A 9259-nucleotide genomic window follows, 5' to 3' on the forward strand; every position below is an offset into this window, starting at 1 on the left:
CCGAACTCGCCACATACATTCGAGTGCTAAGGTTCTGGGCAGTCTCCTTAGCAGTCTCATCTGCAAACGCATTACCACGTCCAATATCATCCGTCACCTTACTATGCGCACTACATTTAACAATCGCTACCTGCTTAGGCAACGTGAGTGCATCCAAAAGATCATTCACAAGCTGACCATGCTGAATCTTCGTACCATGCGACGTCATAAAACCTCTCTCTCTCCACAATCGTCCAAAACTATGGGCGACGCCAAACGCATATTGGCTGTCGGTAAACACATTCACACGTTTCCCTTTTGCTAACACACACGCTCTAGTAAGAGCAATCAGTTCCGCAGCCTGGGCAGAATTCTGATTCAATCTTGCAGCTTCAACAACAGTATTCAACGTCACAACAGCATACGCAGTGGTGACATCGCCATTCGGCAATTTAAAACACGAACCATCCACATACAACGTTCCATCTGGATCTTCTAACAGGGTGTTTTTAAGGTCCACTCGACCTTTTGTTTCCTCTTCGGTCCTCAAATAACAGTCATGTTCTGTTATTTCATCTGACTCTGTGCTAATTGGTAACAAAGTTGCCGGGTTCAGAACATTGCAACGTTTTATCTGAATATGACTTGCCAGCAGCGTCAACTCGTACCCAGACAACCTCGCACTCGTCAAGTGCTGAGTTTTCGTACGATTCAAAAGAGTATCGACTGCGTGCGGAACCATCACCATAAGCATATTATCCATGACCAATCCTGCTGATTGTCGGATGGACACCGCAGCTGCCGCTGTTGCTCTCAAACAACTCGGCAATGCTCTAGCTACCGGGTCCAAGGTCGAGGAAAAATATGCACATGGACGTTGCTTACCACCAAAAGGTTGCGTTAAAACGCTCAAAGCACAACCTTCCCTCTCGTGAACATATAATGTGAACGGCTTACTGTAGTCAGGAGTACCTAACACAGGAGCCGAACACAATGAATCACGTAATTCAGAAAAACTCTTCTGACATTCTTTCGTCCATGGTAAAGGAGTTGAAACATCCTTGCACGTAAGAGCCACCAATGGTTTCGCTAGCAATGAAAAATGTGGAATCCCTTGCCTGCAATACGACGTGATACCTAGAAAGGCACGCACATCTCTTTGTGTTGTTGGCACAGTCATTCGCGCAATTGCTGCAATTCTCTCTGGGGTCAACCGCCTTCCCTCCTTTGACAATAAGTGACCTAGATAGGTTACTGCTTGACAACAATATTAGAGTTTAGAAGGTGACACCTTGTGATGTAAGTCACAGAGATGTTGCAGCAACGACACCGTAGCAATTTTGCAAATGTCCTGGGTATCTGCAGCTACCAATAAGTCATCGACATATTGGATTAAGGCCGCACCAGCCGGCAACGTAAACTCATCCAGTTGACCCTTCAAGGCTTGACTGTAAATCGACGGACTCTCACAGTAGCCTTGAGGAGCGCGTTTAAACCGGAAGCTGCGTCCACCAAGAGAGAAACCGAAAAGGTCTCTGCTCTCTTCAGCAATCGGAATGCTGAAGAACGCATTCTTCAGATCGATCACCGAAAACCAAGATGCAGAGGCTGGAATCAGAGTCAGTAGCGCCGTGATGTCAGGCACAACAGGGAACTGAGGAATCACGATTTTATTTACCTCCCGTAAATCGATAACAAAACGATAAACAGGTGGTTTCGAAGGATCAGTACGTTTTAGAATAGGCAGTACAGGGCTGTTGCACACGTTTCCCCGAGTCTCTTCAATAACGTCTTTGTCGATCAAATCATAGATGATCGCTAACAGTGCTCGTTCACCATCAAGAGAGATACGATACAGGGGAATACGTGGCAATCGCACATTGGATTTCAACTGAACAACATAAGGGGAGATGTCAAGCAGGCCCACATCATTGGGACCTGTTGCCCATAGAGATGCAGGAAGAGAACTCAATTCCGGTGGAAGCTTATCGAGAGACAAGTACATAGGAGAGACAACCCTCTCTCCTAACGTAAGCCTTACACCCGCAGGAGAACAATACAGAGTTGCGTACAAACGTTTTAGCAAATCCAGGCCCAAGAGATTTTCACCACAACCAGTAGTCAAAATCAACGGAGCTTCAAGCTCACGTGGCCCAATTGTAAGAGGCAAAGGGCGTGAAACTGGATTGCTAACGGGGGCGCCAGAGAATCCAACGGAAACATTTGTTAAGCCAGACAAAGGTGCGCCAGGGAGTTTTGAATGCATAATGGAACTTTTCGCTGCACCAGTGTCCAACAGAAAAGACTCAACGACGCCCGATGTAGCAACTGCGACGTAAGGCCCTCTCTGATCAACCGGAACTGATACCACTCCCTCTCCTTGTCTATGGCTGTCCTAGTAATTACTGTCGTCAGTTCCCTGATCGACGTAATAATCGTCTACATTGTACTGCGCAGATCGTCCTTGCGATGATCCACGTTGATCGAAACAGTTATTAGAATTTGATGAGTTATCTGATTGGTCATTTTGAGCACCACGACCTCTACCACGTGATGTCTGCTGAGAACCACCACGACCTCCTCTAGATGAGTTACCACTATTACGATCGTTTAGAACAGGACAATTGAATTTTAAATGACCCTCCTGTCTACAATAGGCACACTGATTGTACCCTAACGAAGATCTTTGAGAAGAGGAGTCATTTCGAGATTGTGATCGATTAGATTGCGACTGCGATCTATTTTGCTGTGAAGCATTCTGATTCGAACGCGGAGGATACGCTTGCTGTAACAACACTTTAGTTTTAAGTTCTTTCGTCTTTTTATCAGCGCGGTCGTTCTCCTCTTTCTCTCTGTTCTCATAATACTGTGCTGTAGCCAATATTTGAGCCGAAGTAGAAACGGCCCACGCACTTTCGGAATTTTTCAACTTAATGCTCAAATCAGGCAATAAGTTAGAGACAAATTTGTCCACGAACAACCGTTGACCACCCTCAGTGCCCATATCCTGCCCACTATGGTCGATGAATGCCTCCTCAAATCTCGTAAAGAAGTCGGAGACACTCTCATCCTTCTTCTGCTTACAAGCTGACAATTTGTCCCAATTCACCCTCATAGCTGGCATAAGAGTTTTCATCAGTGTAATTATTCTCTGAGGGAGAGCAGCAATCAACTGTTCGGGTTTTGCACCACCAGTTTGCAACCCATCCGCCGCTATAAGGGCAGCCCAATCACCGCCTAATTTGTTGGGATGGTTTTTCTGACGAATCTTAGCCCATACCGGTTGCGGTACGACATTGCCAAACAGCATATCAATATCGGCAAGATTCATTATCGTAGCGTCTACGAGCTGTGACAATTCCTTATAATACCCTGCAGGATTTTTGCGAGGGTCAGGCAAAGATTGCTTCAACTGTAACACTTCCGATCGTTTCCATGGGAGATGTATCCATACTCTCTGGAAGTGCGCCACAATCGGTGGCTGAGCTTGAGGGTTAGCTGGCATCCATACTGGAGGGACTTCCCGCATGGGAAACTGGCCGGACGCATCGGACTGCCTCTCAACGTCCTCAACAAACAAGGCTTGAGGTATAGGAGTGGGACGAAAAGATAACAACCGCTCAACAGCACGTCGAACGTTGGTATCCACTATCAGTCCGTTCGAGAACTGAAGCTGTAGATCAGACAAAGCGGTCAACACCTCGTCAGGTGCATCAGCCGTTATCTGATCGCGCAAAACTTTGCACATTTCTTCGAAAACAAATCTTTGTGTCGGTACATTGAATTGACAGAACGTATCAAGTACAACACGTGGAGGATTTCTAAGAGGATGCATCATCCAACCCATCGCCATGTTGTATAGTGAAGCGCGTTCCCTGTTACCGGGAAGCTGACTACGTCTCTGAGGACCATCTGAACCAGCGGACCCAAGAACAGGTCCAAGAGAATGAAAGAAGTTAGCCGCAACAGGAGAAGTACGACTACGAGTAGATGAAGAAGTATAGCACAAGGGACTAACAAGAGAAGGAGTAGAGACAGAAGCAACAACAGGAGTTAGTAGAGTAGGAACAGTAGCGGATGCAAGAGTATGCGGAAGTGGAGGAGCAGTAGGAATAGCAGTAGGCAAAGGAGCAGGAACAGTCGGAAGAACGGGTGCAGGTTGAGGAACAGGCTGAAGAACAGGTGGAGGAACAGGTACAGGGGGAACCACTGGAGCGGCGGTACCCTGTACATACGGAGGTGGCGATTTCAGAAGATAAGACATTAGAGGATCCTCAACTGGTTCTTCCTTCTTATCCGACTCCGTGGGCAAAGCAGGATAGCATTTATCTATGGACATACGCTGTAGCCTATCAAACACTTCCTTTTCCTTATCCTCCTTATCACGCTGAAACTGCTCTGCTTTCTTTACAATGGTAGCAACACCATCTCTCTGATTACGTTTAGTCTGTCTGATCTCTTTCTGTCGGGCTTCTTTACGCCACAACCGAAAGGCATCAAACATGGCCGGCCTTGACTTTTTCACAAATAATTTAGCCTCTAGATTATCTAAAATTGGAGTCTCAAAGCTACCATGAGGTGGCCAACTAAGGGCACCATCCTTCTTAGTATACCGAATCCAATAGTCATTTAAAGTAATCGGGCCTAGCCCATGTTTGCTGTAGAGCTCATAAGTGGGAGTTCCAACCGGAGGTATCGGACACGAGTCCTCCAGTCGGGAATCCGTACCACAACGTCTGAAACAACTAAACAAAGTACAGCGACCAGGCATCTTGCACACTAGCCGTGTTTCACAAACTTCAAGGGTTACGGGATTTACCAAGTCCCAGCAAAGAGCAAAAACCCTCGGTTTTTGGCGTCTGCAGTCGTCAAATATCACAACAAAGTACCAAGAACCACAAATGCAATGGAACCATGCAACAACTAAGTAACCACAACCAAGAACTCTGGGAGCGACCCACAAATACTTAACTCAAAGATCGATGGCGTCACCAGGAAGGCCCGTCAATCGTCTCGCTATACCAAGGTCTACGCCAGGCGCCAAAACAGGTCTACAGTCAGGGCAGCAGTCCGTCGCAGCCGTCAGGAGGCGGGAATCTTCGTGGGAAAAGTCTTCGGGCCACTTATTTCGACAACAGGATCGATGAAGCGGAGTGCACCTTCCCTCGGAGATTTCACACGAAGTTCCTCACGATCGTCGGGCTTGGACCGGTACCACTGATGCAGCCCCACGTGGGGCGCCAACTGAAGGACTGGGTTATTTAAGACCCAGCGGTGCCAGGGGACAACACCTGAAACCTTCGTGGGTAACCTGCTCCGGCGTACAAGTGACAGAGACACAGGACACTTCCTTCGGCGTCAAAGATTCAAGCTTTATTTACTGCAGGGAACACAGAAGTCACGGCAAGTACAACGCGTGCTACTTGGGGAGACTGCTTCAAATTGCTACAAATGGGTCGCTCCTTTTATACAAGTTTCTTCCATAGGGTTATATGGCACACAAAGGTTTATGGCTTGGTTCCCATAGTTATCCCCGAGAGGGGTCGCTTTGGTCACTTTGATACATTCAAGGTCCGGAACATAAGTGCGGAAACATTTGGCGGTTCCCAACTGTAAAAACCCATCTTCCCACCATTAATACATTCCAATCAACAATAAAACAGATCGAAGAAGGAACAAGGACAGGTGCGGAGGAAGATGGAGACAGTGGGGAATTGGAAAGGGTGTAAAAGGGGAGGTATCGAGAAACACGAGCTACAGGCATCAAAGGGACGTGCCTAATGAGATGCACAGCTGAGACAATAAACCGACACAGCGAGATGAGCCTCGAGCGGGGCCATCTGCCTTACAGTATCATCCCCCTCGTCATAAAGATATTTTCAAAAGGACATGTGTCTTCCGTAGATATCTTGGAAATCCCAGGGTCGCGAAGCGGACAACGTCCGTTCGCTGGCTACTTGAGGGCAAGAGACAAAATGGATGCCATATCTAAGATGGAACCCGTGGGTACAGATAGAAAAACCCACGCAACAGACGAACGGTTTAGGTTAACACAGCGAAACTGCATACACCCACTAAACTCGTCATTTGCGGTTCATAGATACCAGACTCGACCATATTCGTGCGAGTCGAAAACACCACTTACGATTGTCACGGAACCTCAATGGATAGAACCAAGTGCAACCACAATCCACTTTGTAGCATACTCACATTTAAGGATTTACAAGAGCAACCACAAGCCCCAAACCTACCCCTGACAAGTGAATTGGCACTGACTAATGATATGCAACATCTCAAATGGCTAATGGTAATTGAACAGCCTGACATATTATCAATGAACAATTCTGATTTGGAACACCCTCTAACCCAGATGTTGTCCTCTCACCGTGATTCTAGTCCATTGAACGAAATAAAATCATTACACAACACTTTTTTTGATCAAATATGCTCACACATCCACATTTCCCACAGGTCTAAGGCCAAGAGAATTCAACTACATCCACACAGGTATAATAATGAGTACAAAAAAGTGCGTAGAGCACAGAGGGGGGAAAATAAGATCAGGAGATCAGCCTAGAGTCCAACACTCAAGGAAGATTTATAAGTAGGCGATTCTGTCAGCAAAAAAGGTGTGGGATGGGAAAAGATGGCTGGACCTACAAGAAGCATGTAATGAGAGGTACATGCAACTGTTTTGGTGCCTGTATGGGGGTGCGGGTGGCCCAGGGCAATCTCCCCAAAGGTTTGTCGACCCCGAAATGTGGGTAAAGTTTTTCTCGGACCAATATGCAGATAATGATAACAAGGGTCATGGTCCTCCCCAGGTTTATTTCAATTCAACTGACACATTTTTTAATTTAGTTGATGTAACAGCTGCATTGAGCTCTATCACCAGCGGGAGAGCCCCGGGCATCGACGAAGTGCCCACTGACATCTTTCTCTGGAATAAGGCCAAATGAAGCCAGTATATAATGCTTCTAGCAAATGCTGTTGTTAATCGAGCCCCGTTACAGGATACCGAGCAAGGGGCGGAGATCATCCCGATTTACAAAAAAAGAGATACATCCTCACCTGGGAACTAAAGGCCAATAATCCTCATAGACTCAATCGAGAAAGTCGTGGCCTGACTTGTTTTAGCAAAAATTCAAACCTGGATTGATGATAATGACATCCTGAGTCCCCTCAGGCAGGTTTTCGGCCTCATTTCAGAACTATTGACCAGGTCTTCTGATTTATTCTAATCTATTGGCGGACGGTGACACTTGGAAAAGGCAGCATTTATGCGCCTTTGTTGACCTCAAGTCTGCCTTTGACTTAGTCTCACAGCCCAAATTGTGGAGGGAACTGCAGGAGCTTGGGCTGCTCCCTGATATACCTGTTTTCATTCATTCATTCATCTTTATTTCGGTTTGGAAAACCCCATAAAAGATACATATTATGCAATTCATACATGTAAGTTTATAAAACACAGTTAAAATACAAAACATTCCAATGGTGCCGCCTTAGACTAATGCAAATACTAAAATATTTACATTTAGAATAAAATACCAGCAATCAATATATATCAAGTAAAATATAATAGAAATGCTAAGCTTATAGTCCCATGTAATTATAACATGAAGAGAATGTAAAATCCAGGTTGTGTTGGGAAGATACAAATACTAGAAGAGTACATGTAAAGGAATAAAGCTTTCTCTCATAGAATCTAAACAGCAACAAAAGTTCAGCTGCTTTAAAAGGCGTGTAAGCGAACTTGAGCAAGATGTAGTGTACGCAGCAATATGGTCCACCTGATCGCTGAACAGTTATAAAGTGTAGATGTAGAAACGTGCATATTAGATAACAGGACAACACATTTAATTTCGAACATTAAAATTTCAAACCATTTTTTCCTCTTAGTATACCCACAGCAAACAAATATCTGCTAACACTAAAAACAATTTTCTGTGAAGTGTCAGCTTTTATTATTTTTTGCACCTCAAGCCAAGACCTAGTTCCCAGGTTTTGACAAATGGGTTTAATCCATTTTTGCCTTGGCATGGCATATACTGGGCAGATGAATAATAAGTGTAAATAATTGTCTTGTACATCGGATTGAAATAGTACATAGCAATCTTCATTATTATTCTCACCAGTTCTTTGACTCCATTTCGCTATGTTTGAATTAATTTGCAAAACACTACTTTTTTTAATTGTTCACCTCCACAATAATAACTTTGCCCAAATTATCTGGGAGGTTCATGGAAATCTGACTGACTGATTCCCAGTCGAGATGGGAGTACGCCAAGGCTGTGTCCTGGCGCCTACACAACATTGTCAGATTGTTAGCTTCCTTTCCCACAGACGCCCCAGTCCTAGCAGGTAAACAATTCTGATATTAATGTTTGTGGAAGGCATGCTCATATTATCTAAAACACTCAGGGGGATATTAGCAACAACTTGTGATAAATATTGCAAAATGCGCTTAGCGCGTTTTTTGTCATCACTGCCTATCACTGGATATTATTGCGGAAATAACACGCTATTAGCAACGTTTATCTCCAATGTGATAAAATATCCAGCAATAGCGGCGAAATGTGTGAATATCTCTGGAAATCCAGCGATATTCACGCATTAACGCCATGGTGGACTTAGCCTGACAATCCACATCCCATTGAAGAAACAGGTAAGTCATGTTTTTAGTAGGTGTTAAATTCTAGCGATAATCGCACTTAGTGCAACTTTTTTAATCGCTTCGCCTGCTTTGCTAATAGGGGGAAGTTGTTTTTTCAGCCGCTTTTAGCTGGGAACGCCTACCTTGCATCTCAACAGCGATAATTATCGCTGGCATGCAAGGAAACAGGAAAACCGGCTGCTATTGCCAGAAAACTGTCGCTAACGCCTGTTAGTGACAGCTTGCTGACAGGGAGATAAAAAAATCACTGCTCTAGCGGCAAAAATGCCCTTGGTAATATGCCCCTGAGTGGGTTAAAGCGTGCGCTGCAACATTTGGAAGAATTTGGCACTCTGCGTGGTCTAAAGGTCAACACTGCAAAAACGAAGTTTATGACTTTTAACCAACACATGTCATTTAAGGGGCGTGTGGTAATGGAGGGGCACCCCTTGGAGCAGGTTGACACATTTGCCTATTTAGGCATTACCATGCACAAATGACTCAGATGGAGGACATATATTGACACCATGACCTTAAAGCATAGACAACTGTCCGGCATCATGAATGAGGAGTTCAAAACATCACTGACTAAGTGATGACCCTGGTGCTGCAGATCTACAGCTCTAT

Source organism: Lissotriton vulgaris, chromosome 1_1 (assembly GCF_964263255.1).
Source record: "Lissotriton vulgaris chromosome 1_1, aLisVul1.2, whole genome shotgun sequence".
Taxonomy (NCBI): Eukaryota; Metazoa; Chordata; class Amphibia; order Caudata; family Salamandridae; genus Lissotriton; species Lissotriton vulgaris.